This window comes from Lemur catta, chromosome 12 (assembly GCF_020740605.2).
Source record: "Lemur catta isolate mLemCat1 chromosome 12, mLemCat1.pri, whole genome shotgun sequence".
In the NCBI taxonomy this organism is placed as follows: domain Eukaryota; kingdom Metazoa; phylum Chordata; class Mammalia; order Primates; family Lemuridae; genus Lemur; species Lemur catta.
Window position 1 is genome coordinate 22,483,344 of NC_059139.1, and position 27,337 is coordinate 22,510,680.

At 38.2% G+C, this 27,337-nt stretch overlaps 1 protein-coding gene across 1 annotated transcript in view; it reads left to right on the forward strand.

Annotated features, from left to right (window-relative positions):
• Nucleotides 1-655: 655 nt before the first annotated feature.
• Nucleotides 656-27,337, forward strand: part of SPEF2 (sperm flagellar 2) — a 194,443-nt gene continuing 167,761 nt past the window's right edge. The window contains exon 1 of the mRNA XM_045565587.1: nt 656-837. The gene's annotated coding sequence lies outside the window, so the exon portion shown is untranslated. The remainder of the gene's footprint in view (nt 838-27,337) is intronic.

A 27,337-nucleotide genomic window follows, 5' to 3' on the forward strand; every position in this document is an offset into this window, starting at 1 on the left:
TGGTTATCAATACTTCCACCATGACCGATTTCAAGTGACCAGCTTGATGTCAAGGAACATAAAGTTGGGGAAAGATCCAAACAATTAAGCTCTTAAAAGCTGTTGTAAGATGACTCTATCACATCCCTGCCTAGGGTCCTAAGGGAAGAGAGTACCATGCAACTGCAAGAAAAGGGGTTAAAGCGTACTAGTTTCAAATGGAAAATAAAGTAATAATTTAAAAAGAAAATCATTTCCAGTGGTGAGGAGAAATGAAAAATGTTTTGGCATTTCTTTGAATAGGATTGGAGTATCCAAGAAGTTCCATTTTGTTTTAATAGCCACATGATACATGCTATATGAGTGTTCTGTCTGTCCATTTGAGACAGGGAACTGGCAGGTATTGCTTTAGGTACTGCTTTGGGCATTGCTGCAACATTACCTAATTGAGTCAGGAAGTCTCAAAACAAAGTTTCAAATTACCCTGATCAAAACAGAATGGAGGCAGGGCAAGTTCCAACCAGTTAGAACCAAGATGATGGAGAAATAGAGGGTGTCACCTTGATCCCAGGAAAACACCACCCCTGCCATGAATATTCCTGCCCTTGTTTAGCCTATCATTAAGCCGTTGCTTAAATAGAAAGGCAACAGGAACCAGAGGACTGGTTCTCTTCTGCAGGGAGAACTTGCCTCTGCTCTGTCTGTGGAGTAGACGTCCTGTAGTTTCTGAATACATCTTGCTTTCACTTTATACTGTTGGCTCACTCCTGAATTCTTGCTTGTGTGAAACCAAGGACCCACATGGACTTCAAGAAGCTCCCAGCATTGGGAGTCACTTTCCCGTGTCACATTCAACAGGTAAATTTTAACCTTCTGTCAATATGATCATGGGGTATAGTGGAAATACGTATCTTGTGGAATTTCCCTTTTTTTGGCCTGCAGAGTCAGTTGGGAGAGGACTCAACCCACAAAACAATAACAGAAATTGAGACAGTATCTTCTCAAAACTAACTGCCTTTAGTCAAGGTAAATTTATTTTGTGCATTCCATGTACCAAGGGCTGTTCTTGGTGTTCAGGGAGACTGGTAAATGAGAAAGAGCAAGTTAATGGAAGAGAGCTTTGAAAAGTAAAGCAAGGTTGTGAAGGGGAAGAATATTCATTTAACACCCTAATGTTCAGAAATTAAACTAAACTGAGAGGGGGAGAAATTGATGGTGCGTGGGGAGATTTAAAACCTTTCTAAGCAAGGTATAAAATCCAGAAACCATAAAATAAAGGACTGATAAATTCAATCACATAGATAAAATTCCTAAATTGCAAAAGTATACTATCAACTAAGTGTACAACAAACCAACAAACCCAGATCTCTCACACAGCAAGGATGATCGTTCTGTTGAGAGCTCTCACTAACTCTATTATTCTACCGCTGCCTATGTTTATTTGCTAAGGCTACCATAATAAAATACCACAGACTGGGTGGCTTAAACAACAGAATTTTATTTTCTCACAGTTCTGGAGGCTAGAAGTACAAGATCAAGGTACCAGCAAAGCTGATTTCTGGTGAGACCTCTCTTCGTGTTTTGCAGATGGTTGCCTTGCTGTACCTGCACAAGAGAGAACTCTGGTGTCTCTTCCTCTTCTCATAAGAGGGACCCTATTAGATTAGGGCCCCACTTTTATGACCTCATTTAATCTCCTGAAAGGCCGTATCTCCAGAAACAATCATTTTGGGGGTTAGGGCTTCAACATACGGATTTTGTGGGGGACACGAGTCAGTCCATAACTTTGTCATAACAAATTACACAAACTGAGCAGCTTAAAACAACACAAGATTATTATCTCACAGTGCTGTGAGTCAGAAGCCTGGACTGGCTGATTCAAGTTGGTTTCTCTGCTTGGGGTTTCACAAAGATGACATCGTGGTATTGTCTTGCCAGGCTCTGGAAAGTATTTCTCAGCCATCCAGCTTACCCAGTTTGTTGGAAAAATCAGTTCCTTGCAGTTGTGGTTCTCTGTTTCCTTGCTGGCTGTCATCTATGGGCCACTCTTAACTCCTAGAGTCCCCTATCAGGTCCGTGTATGTGAACTCTCCATCTTGGAGTCAACAATAATGCATCACATTCTTCTCTTACTTGGAATCTCTTTGATTTCTTGTTCTGTGGTTTTAAGGGGTCACATGATTAGATTGGGCCCACTATATGAACCAGGATCGTCTCCCTGTTTATGTTCTGTAGCTTTAATCACACCTGCAAATTCCCTTTTTCCATGTAACATAAAATCTTTATAGCTTCTAGGGATTAGAATATGGACATTTTGGGGGCCCATTATTCAGTTTACCACAATAGCATACATATTAGAGCTTCAAATCTCTCTTAAGAGAGATTTCTGGAGACAACATTATACAATAGTGATAATAAAAGATTTTGATTTGTTCCTGCCTTATGAGAATAGTTCTAGCCTTTCATCATTCAGCATGATGCTGGCTTTTGACTTGAAATTTGTGTGCCTGTGTGTGTGTGTGTGTGTGTGTGTGTGTGTGTGTGTGTGTGTGTGTGTGGTCTGTCTGAGTGTATGTTATGTGAGACTTTTCGCAGATAGCTTTCCATTTCACCTTGTTATGTTCTTATTTGTTTTATGTTCTCATGAGAATTGGAATGTTTCTTTTCTCTCTGTGCTCTGGAACTGTTTAAATATTATACAAGTTGTCTGTTCTTTAAGAGTTTAAAAGAATTCATCTGCAAAACTATTAAGGCATGGCACATTTTGAGGGAAAATATCTTTAATAATTTTCTTAAATTTTCCTCTTTTTGGGTCTTTTTAGATCAGTGCTTTACTTTAAAAATCTAGTCTGTTACCACAGTTTATTACCCATAAAACGTCTATACACATACTTTGAATGAATACCATATATATGTATATGTGTGTGTATGTGTGTGTGTGTGTGTGTGTGTGTGTGTGTGTGTGTGTGTGTGTGGCAGCATGGGGCTGGTCTCTCTTCCACATAGGTTTTGCTTCTCAAGAGATAGAAAGAGAAGTGTGTCTTGCCTCCACCCCTCCTTTATTTTAGGCCCATTTAAATGAGGCAACTCCAAGTTTATCATAGTCTCCAGGTGTGGGTAAAGACAGGAGAACGCCCAGCAACTCTACGTGGTGTTTCATCTATTCCAATTGTTCAGACTATCGAAGAATCACTCCTGGGACAAGAAGAACAGAAGAAAACTGAAACAAGTAAATACATACCAAAAATTGATGGATGGACTGGGACTTATCTACATCTTTGCCTCCAAGTACAAATCTGAGAATGGAATCTGACCAATACAAAAGTCAAAAGAGAACAAAGCCAGAAAGATCCATATCCTTAGTCCAATGAGGGATAAAAAAGAAAAGACTTAGAAGAAGAGCATATTGGTTGAAAATCATTGTGATGGGGACATGTACATGATATATTTCAGAAAAAAGAAAGTTATTAAACAGTATGCATAAAAGAACACATTTTTTAAAAAATAATGCAAGTGTATACATTATTTTCCTTTCTAGAAAGGATTTTAGAAAGTTTTGTACTAAATCATCAACAGTTATTTTCTGGGTAATTTTTCTCCTTTGAGATTTATGTAATTCCTAAATTTTCTGCCATAAATATGTATCACTTCTGAATAAACATGCATATTCTCTGCTTCAGCAGCAAATAGGAGGATGAGTACTTTTCTTTATTTTTTCATGAGTTGCTTTAAGATGTAGTTGAAATTTAACCAATAATTACTGTGAGAAAGGGCAGCAGAAAATCCAGTAGGTAAAACCAAAAAACCATTATTTTATGATAGGCAGACATTCTCCAGCTTAGATGGATTGTGCTAAATAATTCAGGTCACTAAGTCATTCAGTTACCTGGAGGTCCATTTTTTGGTCAATGCCAGCTAGTGTGCCCATTGTGATTAACAGCATTCTCAGAACCCAGCTGTTCCACATGCCATGTTAAAGTTCTTTTAAGGTTTAATTAGATAATTGTTAATATCTACCCTCAAAATTCTCTGTTTTGTACTCCCTGTAGATATTACCAATTGATCAGAGTTGGCATTCAATGGGATATCTCTTTGCCATCCTAAGGTCATCACTTTGAAGCTACATTAATGTATTCAGTCGATCATTGGGTTAGTCCAAGAGTCTGTCCATCAGAAAATATTTGTTAAGTGCTAGACATAACACTGGTAGGCTCTGCTAGACATAATTCTACTTATTACATTCAAGTGTGGCAGTGAACAAGACACCCACAATACACACTCTCATGGAGCTTACATGAGAAAAACATCCAAGATCATTTCAGATAATGATGGGTACTGTGAGAAAACAGAAAAATGTGATCAAGGGATATTATTAGAGAGTTCACTTTAGACAGGATGAACAGGTAAGCTTTCTGAGGAGATTTCATTTGTACCAGGACTGGAATGGCATGTAAAAGTAAGCCTTGAGGCCATTAGGGAGAAGGGTATTTCACAGAGGGAACAACTAGTGCAAATGTCCTGGGGCAGGAACTCGTCTTTGTTTAAAGAAAAGAAAGAGGTCCAGTGCAGAGCAGATAAATTACAGTGTATTAGTTATGATCCAGTGAGGAAAACAAAAACCTCTTAATGGATTTAAAATAGAGGAAATTAATGTATGGAATTGGTCATATGGGTGGTAGGAGACTGTGAAGCAATCCCAAGATCAGAAGTGGCAGGAAGCCATTAGCAGCCTCAGGCTGGGAGGAGTAGGGGATGATGCAGCGTTACCAAAGCCCACGCCGGGGCCATCCAGCAGAAGTTGGAACATGGTAGACTTGTGCAAGAGTAGCAGAAGCTGTGGAGGAGCCAGGTGAGAGAGGGTAGGGGTGAATACTAGCACCTCTCTTTCTGCTTCTCCTGCCCATGGCTTCTGCTGAAAGCCTCTGGCAGAAGCCAGCTGACACTGGAGCAGAGCAGAGAACAGAGAAGGAACGGGTTTATGGGCAAAGAGGAGGCACAGGTGCAGAGAGGGAGAAGAGTGAAGCCAGATCAGAAAGGCCCTGAGCTCTGGAAGGTTGGGATCATGGTCTAAGTGTGAAAGGAAGCCTTGCAGGGGTTCAAGTCCCAGAGGAGAGTGGTGTAAGGGCCCAGAACTTAGACACCTCAACAGTTTCTTCCCAAAGAAAGTTGTCCCCTGCCTATAGGTCTTCTGAGTCCCATCTCTGTGCAGAGGTTTGTATACCCATTCCTCTAATCCCTGTCCCAAATGCCTCGGTAATCTGTCATGGTAAAAAGTCAATTTAATAGTTACATACTACACATCTAAAGTACTCAGATAAAATGTCTATAGCTCAGGGCTGTTCAGAGACCTCAGTGATCTGCAGTATGTCATTGCAGTTATGAGCACAGACTCCAAATTCAAGCTCTGCCACCTTCCAGCTGTGTGACCTTGGGCAGGTCCTTTAACCTCTCTGTGCCTCTGTTTCCTAACCTGAAAAGTGAGGCTAATAAAAGTACCCACTTGAGAGGATTGTTGTGAAGGTTAAGTATGTTCATAGATGAAATGCTCCTGGAACATTTCCTGTCCTGGAGGAAGTACTTATAAATGTTTGCTTATTCCCTGCCCCTATAAAATGCCCACTCCAGTGAGGCCATTGGGATTTGAGACAAATTTTCAAGGACATGCTTAATAGTCAAGTTTCTAAACCCCCCAATTCCGTGCTTCGCAAAGTGTGGCCCTAGACCAACAGCAGCCACAGCACCCAGAACGTGTTATTAATAGAAATGCAAGTTCTCAGGCCTTGCCCCAGACCTACCTACTGAATTTGGAGGTGTGGCCCAGCCATTTGCATGTTTACAAGGTTTCTAGGAGATTCTGATGTGCAACTGCTGTCCAGGAGTGGCTTGAAACAAACATATCTGAACTGCACTGATTTAACTCATTATGCAAAGGCCTCCAGTGAACTACAGCTCACAAATAGGGAGTAAGAAATCAGTTACTGAAAAATGTTTCTGCATCTTTTTTTAAACTCCCATTTCACTGTCCATATCCCATGTGAAAGTGATTTTTTAGAATGAAAAATGCAATATAAATGGATGGATTGTTTTTATGGCAGTGTTCAATGTCTCTACCAACATTACTCTGTGTGTGTATGTGTGTGTGTTTGTGTGTGTTTACCTGAGTGAAGCACTAAATTCCTCCTACGCTGGTGCTACCGTAGGGTTTTCAGTGCTAGTGTGGGGTGGGTTTCCCTTAGCTTTTGTGCTAAGGCTTTTTATCCCACACCACTGCCCCTCTAAGGATCAAGGACCTTGCCCTGCATCCTGAATGTTGACAAGGGTGTTGCTCTTATAGTGCAAATACCCAGCAGCACGGGCAGGTGTCCTCCTGCTGGGTGGGTCACTGAAGACGTGCTGGCAGCCACAGATCCTTCACCCAAAAGGTTCTGAAGGAAGTGAACATGGCTCCTTTGTGTAAGAGGAGAGAGAAATCGTCCTCACCTTGCTTCCATCGGGCTTTATCAGGGCAGGCAGGGCCTTCTCCCTGAAACCAGAAACCTCTTCCACGTTTGTGACACCCACCCCTCAGATAAGGACATTTATTGCCACTAACTAACAACAATCACAATATTAGCAATGGCTGACACCCATTAAGTTTCAGACACTGTAACAAGCATTTTTTTATATATAATTTATTTAAATTCCTGGGGTCTTATGGGGTCTCCCAGAGATGGGGCACAATGGTCTTGTCTTTCAAATAATTTTCATGGCACAAATTCTCCTGCAAGACTTCCCTTTTGATTCTTGGAAATCAAGTGTGGGAATTAAAATGACTACTGAAAATGATTGTTTTTCTCTTCACATTCCTGCTGAAACAACACTGGTTCCCATGGAGGACAAAAGGGCACCTCCGACTGACAAGGAAAAGATTGGAAAAAACAATGAGAAAGGAAAGTCTCTAAGATTAATATCTCAAGAACTCTTCCCACCACACTCAGAAAACAAATGTTAGTCTCCAGACTCATGTTGTTTTCTCTCCTGCCTGAGTTGTCATACTTTGTTTTGACTCACAGTGTCTTAATTCACCTCGGTCTTGTGGTGGCAACTATTCCTACTCCCTTCTGTCCTTAAAGCTTCCACTTCTTAGACTGTTATCTCTAGTGTGCGTGTGTCTGCTCTTGTAAGCCAACTTGAATTCCTTTGGGAAGTAGACATAGTATTGTGAACTAAAAATAAAATTCTAAACCCTCTGCTAACTGAATGGACCCCTCTCAGCCAAGGGGGCCCGAGAATCACCTTAAAACTGAGTTCCCAGCCATGACGGGATGGGAAAAATAAAGCACAATTACAAATGTATGATTTCCTTTCATAAATATTCATGACTCCTCCTATAGCTTGTGAAATATGTATATTTGACCACTCCACTCGGTATAAAATCCTGTTCCCCTTTGTTTCTTCTTTGGAGAACATGCGTCTGGGTTCTGGCCAGGGCTTTGTTTCCCAACCTGTTGTACTGGCCACCCAGCCGGCTGCTACCCTTTAAGAGAAATAAAGCTCTCCTTTTCCCAAAGTATAAACCTCATTAATTAACAATTACTTTTAGTTAACAGTATAAATAATCTATGAATGAAGAAATTAAAATCTGGCCTCAGGACATCATGTACTGAGCTAAAATTTTGCAAAGTTGCAGATGAGCCTGTACTCTAAACTGCCACATCTTTAAATATTAATAGTTTTATTTATTTAATAGAAATATTAAGCTTTTGAATTAGACTACATAGGATCATCTTAGCCCAACCAGTTTTTGGTTGTGGGATTTAACTTCTTTGTTACTTAACTTTACAACACTTCAATTTCCTCATCAGTAAAATAGGAATAGTAATAATTTCCCCCTGATAAGGTAGTTATATGGATTTAGTTAAATTATATGTAAAATTCTTGCCATAGTGCCTGAAACTTAATGGGTGTCAGCTATTGCTAGTATTGTGATTATTGCTATTGTTTTTGTTAGTTATTAGTAATTTTGCTCAAAAAAAGAGATTTAAAACAACTTCAAAAATACATGCCATTTATCATATATCATAATTAGAAGGAAGTAAAAAAGATTAAGAACATGGATAGCTATAATATTGTAGATTATCATTTCATTGTTACAATAATCTATCTTTGTTATTGGAATTATAAACAATTCTCAAATAATTTTAAAGCTTTTGTGTTATTAGGGAACTACTTTTTGCTTTCTTATTTCCACTAATAATCTAAGTCAAGATTTTTCCAAGCGTTTTAAGGTAAATATGCATTATTACATGCATTCTAAAATACACATGTGTGCCCACACATGCATACACACTTAAAGCATAAATATTGTCACACGAGGGCACTAGAGGTCACAAGAAGCAGAATTATAATGTCTCCTTAAAGAATAGCACATGTCACTTTTCTAGAGGGAAGGTTCTCATACTAACATGTACAGTAGTTTACTTAAACTACCTGAAAACATTGTATAAATGCAGATGCTGGAGTGATATTAAGAAATCCGGATTTGTAAGCCTTATGCCAAACCTACTGAATCTAACTCTGCCAACATGAGAAGTTATTACAAGGTTTTTTCACAACTTTACTTCCACCATTAGGATGAATAATAATGTTGACGATAATGAAAAGGTGTGCTGATGGTTAGTACAGGAGGCTTTTTGACAATTCAATTCAATTATAGAAAAGCAATAAGAAGAATTCCGTTAGAATTTGATGTCAGAGAAGTGATTTGGTATACTCAAAATGACAACAGAATTGATAAGAACTGCTAAAGATAAGACTGAAAAGGGAATAGTATTCCTTTCTGTGTGAGGAAGGGGGAAAAAAAGCTTTGTATATAGATAGACCTTGCTCTTCAATAAAACATTGCTATTCACCCAAAATTTTAGGGGGAAAAACTGGACTTCATTTTGAATCCAACCATTTCATATATAAAATTGACAAAGAGATATTTAGCTGATTAGGTTATTTTGAATATCTATTTTGTGGTTCTGGGGAATTCTTCACCTAAAATTGACTTCCTTTATAGTCATCTACACTTTGTCTAGCCTCTTTTTCTCCAAAATCAAATTTACAGTTGGTGTGAAATAGATTTGAACCCCTTCAACTCCAAATTAAAAATAAAGAAATGGACAGGAAACCATTTTCATTAAAATGAAAGTTCTACACACTGCCTGCTGATGAGAATATCCTCTTTTCTAAGTGGATTCACAAATTATTGCCTTAAAGAAGCAATAGAATTTTATAGAATCCTTTGCTTTTGTGTTAGTATTTCTTTTTTTTTAAACATAACTGGGTACACTAAAAAAGGGCTGTTTAGGCTAACAATCATATCTATTTATATTCTATCTTAATCTAAAAGTATGGCTTCTTCTTTAGTCATCCTTCAAGTAATTAATGTCTACTAGTTTAAAAGCATTTCTGCTACTTGCTTTTGGGATTTCTCCTGGAAATCAGTTCTGTATTTGTATTGCTGTAAGGGAAACGATTTAAACTGAAATCCCCATTTGTCTCTATTCAGTATTTCTGCCTGTGGCACCTCCTGCTCCTAGTGTATTGATTCCATTATCTTATAGAAGTTATTTTGATGTCTTTTTCTTAGAATAATAAGTACTCAACTGTTCTCTGTCATTTTCTGTGATTCAAGAGGAAATAATTTTAAGTGTAAATGAGAATAATTGAGGATAATATTGGAAATTTCACAGCATTCTTCTCTTCCACCACTATTCTTACTAATTTTATCAATAGGTAGTATTAAAAGCTTGCTATGTGCAAATCACATGCTCAATGCCCTCAGTACATTGTCTCATTTATTCCTCCTCATATGCCTTTTATGGAAGTGGTAATATTGGCCCATTTTACGGATTAGGACAGTGAGGTACGGAAATATTAAATCACCTGCTCAAAGTCACACAGGTAACAGATGGAAGAGCCGGGATTGGAAGCCAAGTTTGAATGACTCTAGAGCTGACTTTATTAAACACCACTCAATACTATCTTGCATGTTTACTGTCATTGTGTAATATTTTTAGTTTTATAAACTCTATATTTATAGTAAGCTGAATTATGTCTTCCAAAAGCAACAGGTCCTTATCTCTGAAACCTGTACATTTTACTTTATTTGGAAATAGGATCTTTGCAGATGTGATTAAGTTGAGGATACTGAGATGAGGAGATTATCCCAGATTATTCAGATGGGACCTAAATGCAATCATATGTACCCTTATAAGAGGAAGACATGTGACCTGAGACAAAGCAGTTTGGAAAAAGAGGAAGGCAGAGGGGGATTGAATACAGAAAGAAGAGAAAATGTGAAGATGGAGGCAGAGATTGAAGTGATGTGGCCAGAAGCTAAGGAATGCTAGCAGCCATAGGAAACTAATAATTTAGAATTCAAGAAATCATGTATAACTGCACTGATAATTAGGGTCTACTAACAATAGAACAAAGGTGCTTTGGTGATGACCTCATCTTTCAAATGGTCTGATTTTTTTTTCAAGTTGACTTGGTATTTCCATAATTTCATTCATTATTTTAAAATAAGGCAAAGCATGCACATTGAATAGTGAAAATGTATAGCTCTATAAAGTCAATTGGAGGAACAAAGCTAAAATTTAGGTGTCTTCCTCATTAATTCTTAACTCCTAAAACACGCTCAGTCAGCATATGCTTGCAACTCACCCTATTTTACAGTACATAGAGTCACCATTCCTTTCTTGGCTGTGCTCTGGTGCTTCAGGGTGGTCAGAATGGTCTAATATACTTGAAGAACAGCCCAGCTTGACAGTTCACTTGAAGCTCCTTGCAGAGGTGATGATGAATAATTTATCACAGGGTGCCACTTTGGCAACCTTTCATAATTTTCTGCTGAAAGAATAAAGTCCCCTAAAGTTTTAGCTTCCTCCCCCCTTCTAAATTCTTGATCCCTTCCTCCCCTTTCATGTAATAAATTGAGGAGAAGAAAAGCAGCAGAATGTCCTCATGTTATGGACTATCTCCTCCTTTCTGGCTACTCTAACCTCCCAACCTCATGATCAACTTTTTAACTTCTTTGGGTGAAAACAATTCCACATCCATTCATTATTTCCTTTAATCTGATTCCAGATTCAGATAGTAGTTACAGAAATATCAGGAAATATCTCAATGTATTTCCTAAAAGACCTTGAAAATTATTTTAAAAACATTTGAATATAGACATTTTAACAATATCGATTCTGCCAACCCAATAGCATGGTATGGTTTTCCATCTGTTTACATCCTCTGCAATTTCTTTTCTGTATTTTGTAGTTCTCTCTATATAGTTCTCTCACCTGCTTAGTTAAATATGTTCCTAAATATTTTATTTTCTTTGATGCTATCATGAAAGGTATTGTGTCTTCAATTTGATTCTCAGCTTGACTATTATACTATCCAAAGTGATCTACAGATTCCATGCAATCCCTATAAAAATACCAACATCATTTTTCATAGATCTAGAAAAAATAATTCTACGCTTTTTATGGAACCAGAGAAGACCCCATATAGCCAAAGTAACCTTAAGCAAAAAGAATAAATTAGGAGGCATCAATCTACCAGACTTTAAGCTATACTACAAGGCTATAGTAACCAAAACAGCATAGTACTGGCACAAGAACAGAGATATAGACCAATGGTACAAGCCTGAGAATCCACATATTATCATCTCATCTTTGACAAAGCAGACAAAAACATACACTGGGGAAACCCTATTCAATAGATGGTGCTAGGAAAATTGGATACCCGCATATAGAAAATAGGATTTTCACCTCTCAACTCTCACAAAAATCAACTCTTGATGGATCACAGACTTAAACTAAGGTATGAAACCGTGAGAGTTTTAGAAGAAAACGGAAAAACTCTTACAGACATCAGCCTATGCAAAGAATTTATGAAGAAGATCCCAAAAGCAATCACAGCAACCACAAAAATAAATGAATGGGACGTGATCAAATTAAAAAGCTTCTGCATAGTCAAGGAAACTCTCACTAGAGTGGACAGACAACCCACAGAATGGGGGAAAATATTTGCATGCTACACATCCAATAATGGGCTGATAACTACAATCTGTATAGAACTCAGGAAAATTCAAAAGAAAAAATCAAACAACCCCATTAAAAAGTGGGCAAAGGACATGAACAGAAACTTTTCAATAGAAGATAGACTAATGGCCAAGAAACATATGAAAAATTGCTCAACATCTCCAATCATCAGGGAAATGCAAATCAAAACCACAATGAGATATCACTTAACTCCAGTGAGAGTGACTTTTATCAGAAAGTCCCAAAACAATAAATGTGGCATGAACGTGGGGAGATAGGAACACTCATACACTGCTGGTGGGACTGCAAACTGGTACAACCTCTATGAAAAATAATATGGAAATACCTCAAAGAACTAAAAGTAGAACTACCGTTTGATACAGCAATCCCAACACTGGGTATTTACCCAAAGGAAAAAAAGACCTTCTTTAATGTTTATGGAAAGCTCAATTTGCAATTGCAAAAATGGAATGTGGAAACAATCCAAGTGCGAGTGGATTAATAAAATATGGTATATGTATACCACGGAGTACTACTCAGCCATAAAAAGCAATGGTGACCTCTTGTAAATCCTGGATAGAGCTGGAGCTCATTTTTCAAAGTGAAGTATCACAAGAATGGAAAAACAAGCACCGCATGTACTCACCATTAAATTGGCACTAATTGATGAACACTCTGTGCACATATGGAAGTAACATTCACTGGGTGTGGGACAGGTGGGAGTGGGGGAAGGGGGATGGGTAAATTCACACCTAATGGGTGCGGTGCACACTTTCTGGGGGATGTGCATGCTTGTAGCTCTGACTCGGGTGGTGCAAAGGCAATATATGAAAACAAAGTGTCTGTACCCGTGTAATATTCTGAAAAAAAAAAAAAAAGAAAGAAACACATAATCCCATGCACTTGTTGGTACAAGGAGCAAAAACAACCAAATTTATATAGAAAATTTAATATGGGTTTAAAAACAGAGTAATTTACTTTATTACTTCTTATTTTTCTTTACCTTCTTGTTCTTAATCTTATCCTATTTATTGCCAAATTTCTACTCTATGTTTTCTCCTTTGCCTAGTAAAAAACAAAATCACTTCTTAATATTCTTGCTTTTTCTAGTCCCTTCATAAGTATAAATAAACTATGGTCATCAGTTCTTATGTGTTGAATTGAGTTTCCCCAAAAAGATACATTAGAGAGTCCTAACCCCCCTTACCTCAGAAATTCAACCTTATTTAGAAATAGGATATTTACAAATGTAATCAAGTTACAGTGAGGTCATTAGGGTGGGCTCTAATCTAATCTGACAGGTGTCCTTATAAAAGAGGAAATGTGCACACAGAGACAGACACAGCGGGAAGACAAAGGGAAGACACACAGGCAGAAAGCGGCCATGTAATTAGAGTGATGCATCCACAAGCCAAGGGTTACCAAGGATGTCCAGCAAGTACCAGAAGATAGAAGAGGCAAGGAAGGATTGCTCCCTAGAGAATCTTTGTGAGAGAGAGCACACCTCTGCCAGCACCTTGATTTTGGATTTCTGGCCTCCAGAACTCTGAGACAACAAATTTCTGTTGTTCTTGAGAAATCCAGTATTTTGTAGGAAAAGAATACATTAATAAACAATGAAAAACAAATAACTAAAGATAGAATTGTAATGAATTATAATTATATGAGTTGTTCAGAATGACAGCCTATATCAAATTTCACCACCCAAAGGGAGGAGAGATGTGTGAGTCATGCTAATAAAAAGAGAAGTTCAGAAGAGTAATTGAGGAAATCAGTTATTGCAACCTAGAATGGCTGTGTGTTGCCCCAGATGTCTTGCAATTAATTACTCCACTTAAAGAGAATTCACTGATCTCAGAGTGCTGCTTTCTGAGGAGTCTCAGAGATAATCTAGTAATGTTTCATGCATCCCTTGGGACTCTCTATACTTCACTACTGTGGTGAGGCCTTCCCTATCCCTCATGCTTGGCAGAATTGACCTCTCTACCTTTCCGGACCGCATTGTTCTCTGTATACGTCTCTATTTATTTCAGCCCCTCTCACCTGTATTTACAATTATTTGTTTCTGTTTCTTTCTCTTCCACTAGTCTGATGGTTTCTAATAGCTATGCACTGACACATTATAGGTATTCAGTACATAATTTTGGAAGGATAGAATGAACTGAAGTCTATAGAAGTCAAATGGTTTGCACAAGGTCACTGCAACAACTTATTTTATTTTGTGTTTAAAATTACTAACAGATTTAAATAAAAAGTGTGAGAAATTCCCAATTTTACCAAAACAAAAAGATATTGATCTCTCTGGGTGAATCTTAGTGCTTCTTTCTGCCTTTCATCTGTTCATTCCACCACAAGGAGTAGAAATATTGACATGCGTGGGCAAAGCTTATTTATTGGACTAACTACACGGGAAAGGAAGTGCTTGATGTGATGAGGAAAGGGAGAGAAACCTTGGCATGCCCATGGAAGATTCTTGCCTTGTCACTTTTTTTTTGTGGATTTTCTATTTCTTTCCTTTTTTTCCTGACCCTAGGATGATCTGGAATAGTGGAATTAAACACTGTAAACTCTAAGGCTTATGGAGAAATGAAGCATTGGGAAATAAAACTGTGATAAACATTAACTACATGAAGATGGTAGAGGTGAGCAAAGTTCTGAGCTAGTGGCAAGGAGAAGGGTTGTGGGGGTGTAGGGGCACATATTCCCTCACTTTATATCTGGGGAGTCAGAAACCGTCTAAGGTGGGTGAATCCATAAAACAGTTGTAAATGTATTTTTGAGGCCCTAACAAGACAAAATAAAAACATTAAAAAATATGTAACTAATAAACATTAGTGGAAGAGCAGGGGAATAGAGGTAATAAAAGTGAGCTAAATTTCTCATATTTTAAGTCAAGAAGTCAATCGGTACTACTTAGAGTAGATAAAGAAATAGAAATATATTACTCAGAATTATGGAGGAAACCATAGAAAGAATTAAGACAGTCAAATTATCTAAGGAGATAGCTATGAGTAGGGGACAGGGAGAAGACATATTTTGATTTTGTATCTGTCTTTGCTGTTTGAATGTTCTATTTCCTGGTGTGTCTATTGTAATAGTGATATTGAAATATTGCCTCTTTATGAGTATTATTATCAATAAGAATATGTTCTTGGCAAATGAACAGAGTTATTGGGTCTGGGTGACTCCTGCAGTTTATCTCATAGAACAAGAAAGTATGAGATCTAAAGTATCCCTGGCTCCATTTCTTCATGACTGGTTTGCCCTGGCCTCTTCTATGTGTGGGCACCATCCTCAGACTCATAGTGGGCTCAGACATAACATCAGTAAAGGATGTTGTTGGTGCCTTTCCCAGATTCCCTTCACTAGGACAGCTCAACTTGTTCCTAAGCTGCTGTGAGAATTACATATGGCGAAGTAGGAGCCACCTTGCCTACTAAGTAATGCCCCTCGTTCTTGGGGTACAGGAAAGAGGGCAAAAACTAATGACTAATGGCTAACATGGGGATACAAAAAGCAGCCTGTTCCCTCAAGATGGGACTAACTTCATGGTACAGTTTTTGCCCCAGGGCTTCCTGTAGGACCAGGCTGAAGCCAGTCTTCACTGGAGAACACATTCTTGCTTAGTTTTCTTCCAGCACTCTATTTTGCTTCCCTCACTCCCCTTCTCCAAAGAATAAACTCTCAGTACAAACCTTTTATGAGAATTCACCTCTCTGCTGCTTCCTTAGGGAACCTAGCCTAAGTTAAGGTACCATCTCTGGGTCTCATTCATCCCAGAATTTCCCTCATCCATCCCCAGCTGACTTCCACCCTTGCTCATCTTCTGAAAATGCCTCACATGCCCAGACCAACCATGGGTCAGGGAACTGACATTACTGTCATTACCTTAGACATCTGGGATGGGGTGGATTTGGGGGAATCAATCATCAAAACCACTACAAATATTAAGGGATCTGATCTGCTCCATGGAAGAATTTTATTCTTTCCATGATTGTCTTGGCATGGGGCACTGGTAAATTAATTTCTGTTTTGGTTCCACCACACCGAATCTGAAAGTGCAGGGAACTGGGATGAGTACACATTAAATTATTTGAGTAAATGTATAAGCTCGTGATAACCTAAGAGAAACACTATTTTTCCAGATCATCTAATTCTCAGGCAATGCCAATGCCATAAGTCTCTAAAGTTATTTTTAAAACTTTAATAGGAGAACATTACTTCTTTGGGAGATGATTCTACAAAAGAATAATGCCACATTTCATGATTTTCACTGCACAATGACATAAAGTTGACAAAGAAAGCTTCCTTTCTTTGCTGAGCACAAATCTACTAGAAAATGCTGTCAGACTCAAAAACCAGTCATCCTGAAACCAAAAGGTCAGGACAAAACATACAAATCAAAGTTTCTCAGTCTATTGTAAACAAAACTCATGTGAAATAAATTTTTCCAGGCAATGATGACATCACCAGGAGCAATAAAAATTATCTGCTTCTTCAATTTGTGAAGAAGTTAGGAAATGGAAGCAAATAGGGTGATAACATAGGGTTGTTTCTTCCCTAATACTCTTTGACTTACGTCTCCCCATATTCCAAGCTCCACACTGACACTATAGCTCCGTATTTTCTGGCTCTCCTTTCATTTTAAGAAAACACAGTGAAATAAAATAAGAAGTGAGCTGACAGCCAGGGAGACAAGACGTAGTATTTATCATATGAAAAAATGAAAATATATGGCCTTTACTCTTTTGTGCTTTCAATTTTCCAGATCTTAAAATGGTTTTTATTTTTTAATTTTTGGTTTTGTTTTGTTTTATGACTTCCTCAGGAGAAAATATGAAAATGAATGTCACTATCTGAAAAGTAAATCAAATTTCTTACAAAGAGGGAGCAATTAACTATGCTCTGTATAGCCCTATGTAGTGTTCCAAGCATTTAGAAAACAGAAAATAAAATCTAGAAAATTTAGAGCTCATGCAAGTTTAGAAAATGGAAAGTAAACTCTGTAGAAAATTTAGAGCTCATGAAGTGACAGTGACCGTGTACAGATACATCTCTGAAGTGTAAGGCTCCACAATGAAATGAAAATCATCTTGTCTTGAGGGAGTCCAGAAATTGAAGTTCTGGTCCTTGCTTTACTACTTGTTCACCGAGCGACCTTGGACAAGTCACTTAACCTTCCTCGTTTGAAATTTCTTACTTTGGAACATTAGGCAATGATAATAACAATAATAATTCTATTAATTGTATAACAATGATGATATTATATTTACCGGGCACACACAATGTGAAAAGCACTGTGTAGAATGTTTATTAATACATATGTCTCATTTTCTTTTCTTGAAAAACTCTGATATAGCTACGTGAATTCCTATTTCATAGAATCAGTCTATCTGTTAAAAGACTTTTGGTGCCAAGCCCCAGAGGGAACCTAATTAACTGATTTATCCAATAAGAAGAACTGAGTATTTCCCATAATAGAAAGTCTCAAGCTCTGTTAGTGCAGCAACTCATGATGTTCCCAAGGCCGACACAGTGGCATCGCTTACTTCTGGGGTCCTTTTCCTGCCATGCGGACCTCAATTATTCCAGCTTGACCCTTGCTGCCCACAATAGCTGCTGCAGTGCTGAAGGCCACCTCCTCCCACAGTGATGAGAGCTGGCAGAAAGGGCTATTTTTGCCAATGGATCTCTCCAGGAGAAAGGAAAATTTCCTGATAATTCTCCCAGGCTGATCTCCTTTATGTCTTATTAGCCAGAAATGGGTAACATGTCCATCTCCAAAACAATCTCCCAGAGGAGGTATGCAATGACCACGATCTCTTTAGACCAAGTCTAATTGATCCTGAGTCTAAAGAGAGGCTCTGCCACACCCAAAGAACACAGCTTAGAAATAGCTGAACAAAAAAAGGGATGGGGCCATGGGTGTTGACTGAACATTCTGACACACTAGCAAACAGAGGGCCAAAAATACAAGTTTTTTGCCTAAAGTCAAAACAAGGGACTGGCAGAGGTGGGACTTCAACCTAAGTATATCTGACAACACGCTGGTCAGTTACAAAATCTTTTCCTGCATCCTGTTGTATTGTGTTCCCAAATAAGAAATTTTATAGAAAGGCTAAATCATTTGCAAGGTACATTGTGGGAAGCCCTACAAACTAGAAATATAGATGAACTGAATGAAGTCTGTCCCATCTTCTTAGATTTTTGGCCTCCGCTTACCCCAGTCTCCAACTTTGTACTGGAAAGAACAGGGAACATTATTGCCCATACTCCCATTTCCCTCATTCTTCGCGGTTGGATATGGAGCAAACTTCAATCCTGGACATGATGCCACCACCTCTCATATGTAGTAGGAAGACAGGAGATGTGTTCAAATCTCTTTCCACAGCACACTTTCTGTGAATGAAGATATCAGTCAAGAACTTCACTAACAGGATAGGTGGCCATGTGAACAATTATGGATGATGTGATGATTGAAGATAAATCCTCCTGTTTCAAGTAAAGATATTTATTCTTTGGATATGCTAAAGCAAGGGTAAAGTCATGGAAGCAGTGGGGCATGGAGAGGTGTGATGAGTAAGCGTTGAAAAACAAAAGCACAAAAGAGTGTTTACAAGGAATAGCTAGAAAAATTGCCAAGATGAAACAATTTAATTCCATCATCAGAAGACTGTCAGTAATCTCAGATGATGTAAATATATTTGTTTCCCTAAAAGTGGAAGTAAAATGCATTATTCTTGTTCTATAGAGTATAAATTATCCATCTGCTTTGCCCATGTGTACCATTTAACATAACACACTTCATCAAATGTCAAAGAAGTTTGAGCTGGGGACACAGAGACAACATTAAATCCAAGATTTAATAATTATTATTTACATTATGAATATCAGAGAATCAAAACATATTTAGACAATTGAATTATTTTGTCATTATATTACATTACTTCTTACATTTCTTTTCATTGTTCTATTCATAGTCATATTTAAAAATACGTGAGTTCTGATCAACACCTAAGAGCACATACAGGAATAACATTAATCGGTTGTCGGGCAGATGATGGGGAGGGGATGGGTGTATACATACATAATGTGTGCAATGCGCACCATCTGGGGGATGGACATGCTTGAAGCTCTGACTCAGGGGCGGGAGGGGGCAAGGGCAATATACGTAACCTAAACTTTTGTACCCCCATAATATGCTGAAATAAAAAAAAATAAGTGAGCTAACAGCTAAACCTGAGTAATTGTAAATGAAAAGTATTTTTGTATGTTAAATATACCTGTCACCTATATTTTGAGTTCACTCTTTGTCACTCTAGCTCTGACTCCCTGATGTGAAGATTATGTCTTGAGTTAATCCTTTTTCTCTTTTCTTCAAAAGTGTTGCAATTTCTCAGTAATTAGTAACTATAGCACATTGCTTTTAAGTTATGTTTCTAAGAGTCCATTTGCCATCTACCAAGGTCAATTCTCAACAGGGCAGTATCTTTGCCTTTAACCCTTCTCCTGTAGGATACAGCTTAATTATTCCCAGAGCCACTCCCAGGGAATGTAGTAGCAGTAGTTTCCTGGGTAATAGTGACATCTCTAATGAGAAAGTCAACACTCTTCCCACACTCACAGGGATCAGGTGAGTGCTCATTATTTGTTTCCACACAGTCTAATTCCTATGCCCTATTTTAAAAGATGTCAAAACATCACCTAGGTGAGGACCAAAAGAAGAAAGAATTTTAGGTTATAAGTCTCTAATATGTCCTATATGTACATAGTGGAGTAGACAGCTGAAGGCAGAGGCAGGAAGGATAGATTTGGACTCTCGTGAAAAATGGCATAAAATGTTGAGGTTTTTACCTCTGACCTTTCATTCAGTTATGATTTAAGTCGACAATTCCATGGTATGGTCTGAAACTGGCCTTCCACTTAAGCAATTAACTTCAATTTTAAATTAGAAATTCCTTTATTCATGTGTTAGAAATCAGCACAATTTAGTAGTTGAAAATAGTTGGCCTATTTTCTCATAAAAAATGGATCTTTTTTATAATTATTGGGAAAACACTTCTGCTCTCGAACAAGTGGTGGGACAATGTCATATTCAGAAAGACATCTGCAAAAGTAACCAACAATGTTTTTATTCTGTCATTCATCAGTTTTTGCTTGCCTCTTAGATAGCCCCCTTCTTAGTCAGCCTGTACTTAACCTTTTTATGGATTCAGGTACCCAAAGCTATTGCCTTCACTCTGCAAATTCCAACCTGCTGATGGCAACAATGCTCTCTAAATTCATTTTTGCTGTCTTTAAACGCAAGCAGGTTATTAAGCTTGGAAAAACAAAATGAAATTAAGCAAATGGCATTTTAACAATCTGAGATTATCAAGGTATTTATGAATAGACAAACTTATTGTTAATATTAGCTTGAATAAATTAGCTCAAAATTTAGCAACTTAAAACATTTTATTTTGCTTATGATTTTGTCGTCAGTAATGCAGGATAATCTCAGCTGGGGGTTCTTACTTGTGGTCTCTCAAATCACTTCGGTCAGATATTGGCGGGAGCCCCAGTTACCTGAAGACTAGACTTCCAAAATGGCTCACTCGGCTGGGCCTGTCAATCAGAGCAAGTGTATGTCACCTCTCTAGATGGCCTGGGATTCTCACTGCATGATTGCTGGGTCTTGAGAGGAGTGTCCCCCTGGGAAGCATTCAGGCATCATAGGTTCTAAGAGGCAAGAAAGGAGCTGCATGATTTCTTCTGACCTAGTCCTAGAAGTCTCAATGTCACTTTTCCTGCATTCTGTTGGTTAAAAGGAGAATCTGGCTGCAAAGAGAGGAGTGTTTGACTCACTAATGCTAAAGGAGTGGAAAGAGGAATGTCAAATAATTTGTGACTATCTAGTTCTTATTTGTTCTAGTTCAAATATTCATATTTTTTAAAGTATAGTTTTGAAAGAACTCATCTTCACCAAAACGAGGTCCTGGAAGCAAAAAATGTCAACCGTAAGCTATAATGTGGTAATTGCTATGTAAAAGAATCTGTGTTTTGGTTTGATATCATCTGGTAGCTAAAAAGAAGGAATATTATCACTCAAACTATATATCTAGTTTTGATGGGTAATACTTAAGCAATTGTCTGTTTGTGACTTTTTTTTTCCACCTTTGATTTTTCCAGGAAAACTTCAACTATATCTTGATTTGTTTGGCTTGAAATCATGCAGCCACGTTTTCCTCTAATCAGTCAAAGAAAATAAAATTCTTTTCAGACTGGGCAGGAAAGTATTATCACAGTTGTTTTCACTCAAAAGAACAAATTTAAATAGAGTTCACTAAATCAAAGACAATAAAAAAGTAGAAGAAAATTGGAAGTGTTTATTGTCATCCTTCCTGGCCCAGTCTTCTCAAACCTTAACGTACATGTGAATTCTATGGAAAACTTAAACTGTTGATTCTTATTCAGTAGGTCTTGGATGGGGCTAGAAATATACATTTTCAAAAATTCCTAGGAAATATTGATGCTTCTGGTTAAAAGACCACATTTTGACTAGTGAAGGGGTACATTAACTTAGAAATAATTGGACTTGACTGAGAGGGGAGACACTGGAAAACAAAACTGGCAGAAAGTTGCTATATGCTTAGATGGATTTTCAAGAGTAACAAATTTAAGTGTATTTAAAATTCTTCTTAATCTTTGGTTTTTTAAAAAGCCCTTTAATGCTTACCAATGGTAAAATATATGAAAATATGCAGAAATGAAACTACTATCAGGTTCTATTTTATAATGAATTTTAAAGAAAGAAATTATGAGAAATATAGCCTATTACATTAACTCATAATCACAGCTAAATTCATGATTACAAAATATATAGCATATTACTATAGCTGAGTGCAGGAATCCATTTTCCTGAGAATAAAAGCAAAGCTGGTGACAATAAAAAACTTTGATTGATATTTTAAAAAATATTTACAATGTTAAAATGGATTGTGGAATAGGAGGTCTCAGGCTTCAATCCCACCCACAACCCCTAGAAGATCAACTAACAACTATCCATAGACAAAAATATCTCTATTACTGTCACCTTCATGAGCTCTAAATTTTCTATAGAGTTTATTTTCCATTTTCTAAACTTTCATGAGCTCTAAATTTGACAGAGTTTGTTTTCTGTTTTCTAAAAGCTTGGAACACTCCCTGCATAGGGTTACATAAGGCATAGTTAATTACTCCCTCTTTGCAAGAAATCTGATTTACTTTTCAGATAGTGACATTCACCTTCATATTTTCTCCTGAAGAAGTCATAAAATAAAACCAAACCTAAAAAAATCATTTTAAGATCTGGAAAATTTCACATGGTAGTGATACTCACTGGGTGCCTGTCAGGTAGTGGGGGTGGGAGGATGGGGGGTAGAGCGGGTGGGATGAGTGAACCCACAGCTAATGGAGAGGGGCCTCACCTTAGAGGGGTAGAACACGCTTGTGGCCCTGGCTTGAGCGAGGCAAATGCATTTCATGCAACTAAAATGTTTGTACCCTAATAATATCCTGAATTTAAATTAATTAATTAATTAATTAAATTTTAAAAAAAGATCTAGAAAATTGAAAACACAAAAGAGTAAAGACCATCTATTTTCATTTAATGTTCTATTATACAAGTATTTTATAATTTATTCAATAATCCCTATTCATTTATGTTGCTTCTATTTTTCACTATTTTGTAATACCATAATAAACATTCTTAAATGTTTATTTTCGCACATGCTCCCCATGTATTCTTATGAAACTTTTTTTTTTAATCTATGAGAGGTAAAATTCACATTGCACAGCTCAAGGAAGCATCATTTTCATAGAATACAAGGCAAGTGGCACTCCTGCACTTATGTAGTGTGAGACAACACTTGAGTTATTGATGCTTCATGCTCCTTGACTAGTGGCCATCTGTCTTCTTCCCGCCAGTGGGAGGGAATTCCCAGAGGAGATTCTCATGAGGAAGAAACAAGATGATTAACAGCCAAACAAGAGGATGTTCACTGAATGCCCAACGTTAAAGAGTTGAACATCAGTACTAGGAGTGTTCTGCAAGACATTGGGAAACAAAATATAGAAACACAGAGCTACACTGTGCGCTGGGGTGGCTTCACTACATATTAATAATGAAAGTAATTAATACTGTAAAATAATATAACTGTTAGGCTGAACCCAGAGACTGGTGGGAGTTTCCATGGCAACTTTCCCTTTAAACTGGCCCCACCCCTTTTATGGCCCACCCAAACTCCACCCCTTTGAGAGCCCGCCCAAACCCGACTATAAAAGCCCTAGATGCCCATCATTTCAGGGCTGACGCTATCTTGGCCTCAGCCCGTCTGTATGGAGAGGTTAAAATAAACTTCTTTTCACCAATACTGGCCTTGTGCGTTCTTCCCTCAGCATTTCTAACAGTAAATAGTTTGATCTTTCAGATCACATGCTCAGGACATGAAACTTTAATCTCTTTTTAAGATCATATTTCACCTAATAGTTGAAAACCTAGTCTAATAAATTAAGGGTAAATGTTGCTTCTGGTATAAACTCAGCAAACTCAGGGCTTCCTTTAATCTCTCTGCCATTCTGCTCCCTGGACGACTCCTAAGCTCTGACTCAGGCATTGTTCTACCATCGCTGGAACAGAATTTCGGGTCCAGGGTAGGTGGCATCTGTCCCTGCTGTCTTCCTCCCTGAGAATCAGTGCATATATAGGAATCTCTCCATCCACCTCTGCTCTCCCATCTGCATCCTCCTCAACCTGACAGGGAGACCACTTCAGGGCTGTGGTCCACTCTCAGCCACTTCCTTCCAATTCACAGGAGCTGGAGAGAACATTTTCTTATTCTTCTGCACTTTTCCAGATGGTGTATGTTGTGGGTAGGGTGGGGTTTGGGGGAGGAAGCCTTTGCTCTCTCTACGTGAACATTACCATTTCTTCTTTATGGCTGTCTCAGCATGCTTGGGTAGGAAGAGGAAGGAGGAGCAGAAAAGGGCTACTCTGACAAGCTGGAAACCTCTCTGGAGTTCCTCAAAAAGAAAGTGAAGTACAAATAACTCTCTGACCTCAGATTCCCAAGCCTATCCAAGTTTTATCCTCCACTCCACTCATACTCAGGGATTCAGTCCCAAGCAAAAGAAAAAGGTGCTAGGTTGAGAAACTTTCTTGTTTGTGTTCCTTTATTCCTCCCCTATTTGTCCCCAAGCTAGTAAGACCTTTATCTAGTCTGTGATGGCAAGATCATCCAGCATCTCATCTATTCTCCTTCCAATCTATTGTTCGGGGCCAAGTTATATGTACCTTGAAAATCAAAAGCCTTGGCTACGAAGACTACTATGTCTGAGGGCAAAAATTTGCCCCCTTAGGTCTCACTGCATGTGTAGGTGTCTTATCTTCAGTGAAGCCTCCATCACAGAAGCCAAGATGGAGCTGAGTGTAAGACCACCTCTCCACTGACCACCGCTAACGGGGCTCAGAAAGTGCCTAGCACCCTGAGTAATACCCCTTTTGCAGCAGGATTTCCTGTCTTCATCAAAAGGAGTCAAAGGAGAGTCTCCCAAATCCTCCTGCTCCTGCCACATCACCTCCTCAACTGTTCCATGCACACTTTAAGCACCCTCCTATCTCAAGGCCTACAGGTTCTTCCCTCAATGCTCCTTCATTGTCCTCAGGCTGTTCTCAAATTCATCTCCATGATACCTTCCTGGGGAGGGAAATTTTACCCTACATAAAATTTCAGCTCCCTGTCTGCTGTGGTTTGAATATGTCCCCTCCAAAATTCATGTTGCAATTTAATCTCCATTGTGGTAGTATTAAGAGTGGTGCCTTTGGAGAAGTGATTAAGTCATGAGGGCTCCACTGTCATGAATGGATGGGGTGGGGAACCTGTGGCCTTGGGGCCACATATGGCCTTCTAGATCCTTGAGTGGGACCTTTTGACTGAATCCAAATTTTACAGAACACATCCTTTTAATAAGTTCCTGGAGGGGACTAGCTTAGGCCTCTTTTTGCCCTTCTGCCTTTGCCATGCAAGGACACAGAGTCTTCACCTGTGGAGGATGCAGTTACAAGGTGCAACCTTGGAAGCAGGGAATGAAGCTCTCATCAGACACCAAACCTGCTGGCATGTTGATCTTGGACTTTCCAGTAGCCAGAACTATGAGAAGTTAATTTCTATTCTTTATAAATTATCTAGCCTCAGGTATTTTGTTATAGCAGCAAAAATAGACTAAGACACTGCTTGTATTTAGTAACTACATTCCTTGCATCATAATTTTTCCTAAGCAATTATCACAAGCGTACAAGTGCTATTTTTCTTATTGTCTGTCTGTCTCTCTGATAAATGTAACTGCCAAGAGAGCAGGAATTTTTGTTTGTTCTGTTTACTGCTATAATGCCTGTTATACAAAAAAAAAATTGATATTCAGTCTGGAGAGATTTAAGGATTATTCCAACAGGGGAAAAGGGACTAGGCAAGGGGGAGGCAGGGGGACTATTGCAACAGAGAGAACACTCTAACAATGAGATGTGAAAAGATGTCAATTGTCACCTAGGAAAGAACCTTTCTTTCATAGGGAGGAGTAAGTGGGGCTGGAAAGAACCAGGGGTGGAAAGTGAAATGAACAGATGGTGTAATGGGACACTTGATGAGGGACTGCTTTTCCTGAGGTGAGCCAATTCTTTCCATTAAGGAGAAAAGGACGAGTTATTCCACATTCCAATGGTCAAGGGTGCACCAAAGTTCTGCTCCTCCCTGAGGGAAGGAGAGAAGCCTAACTAAAGCTTAGTCAACTCAGATTAGTGGGCATTTTTTGGTGATTGGTAGTTGGGACAAACAGTTCATAAATGTTCATTATCATTTATGAGGCAGAGAATGGGAATTGGGAGGGTCTGTGTCTGGCCTTGCTGTAGATAAGCACGGGGGTCACTACTGAGTCTTATCTAAGTCATGTGGAGCAGCGTGCTTCTCTGCAGCAAGCTGTTTCAGGCAACACACAAGGGTGATTATCACTGATTTCCCAGGATTCTGGGGCTCAGGTAGAGTTCAATATTGTCAGCCAGTGCCTAAAAGAGTACCTACCATAGAATACGTTCTCAGTAAATATTTGTTGAATAAAGGAATTAATACCTCCTTAGAAAACGGAAGGGAGGTAAAAGGATAACCAGGCAAGGCAGGAAGGAATGGGGAGGAAGCCCGACGATTGTCTCAGACGTGACCTTCTGAGATTATAATTAATCATATATTACTGTGGTTACCAGTGAGGGCTCAGTAGGGGCCAAGCATCGTGCTAAGTGTGTTATGTGCATAATCTGGTTTCAGTTCTGACTGAGCTGTGACAACTGGGATGCCCTGGCTTTTGCTATTGGTGTTTGAAATGGGTTGATTGATGAGCAGAGCTAAAGACTGACTAGGTTGTTCTCATCTGAAATCACCTTTGCAAAAAGAAAAAACAGAGGAAGTTTAAAAAGTTTTTTTCTCAGGTTTTATAAATTTGTTATTAAGCTCTCTATACAAGTTTTCTTTTAAGAGAATCAAGGGACATGTCTATAACCTTTGTAACCACATATTTCTTATGTTTCAGGATAGAGGCTGCCTAAAAATTTATATATACAAAATACTTCACAATCTCTCAACAAAGATGTCATGTTAAAAGTACAGGTATCCAGTTCAAGTTAATCTCTCAACAAAAGCAAATTTGTCTATTTAACTTCTTCTCATTGTTCTTAAAAAGGAACAAAAGGATGAAAAACCACTGCCTGGTACATAGCATCAGAGTTCTTTTATGTGATATCTCAGGAGAAGAAATTTATTTGAAACTTTTGAGAAACTGTGCTCCTCTACCCTATTTCTAGAAGAAGAGTGTTCATTATAGTCGTTATCTGGTACTGGATTCTTACTGTGTGGAGTGCACTCTACTAAAAAGTTAACCTTTCTCTAAAAGGTTACTCCTGAAATTCTGGAGTTATATAAGATTAAAAATGGTGACTTGATTTTGCATTTTAGTGAAAAAGACAGTAGAGCACTTTTCAATGCTTCCTACCTCAACTAAAGCTTCATAGAAACAAGAAATTTCTATTGCAACTCTGAAATTTAGCTATTGTGACATATTTAATTATAGGAAATTAAATTGTGTTTGACTTTAAAATAGTAAATCCATTATTTACTTCTGAATATACAATGGCTGAAAGTCTTTGTTGTTCAAAAAATTATATGTGCCAAACTCTAAATTATAAGCTTAACATGTATTAGCAAGGCCTTATTTTTTAACAAGATTAG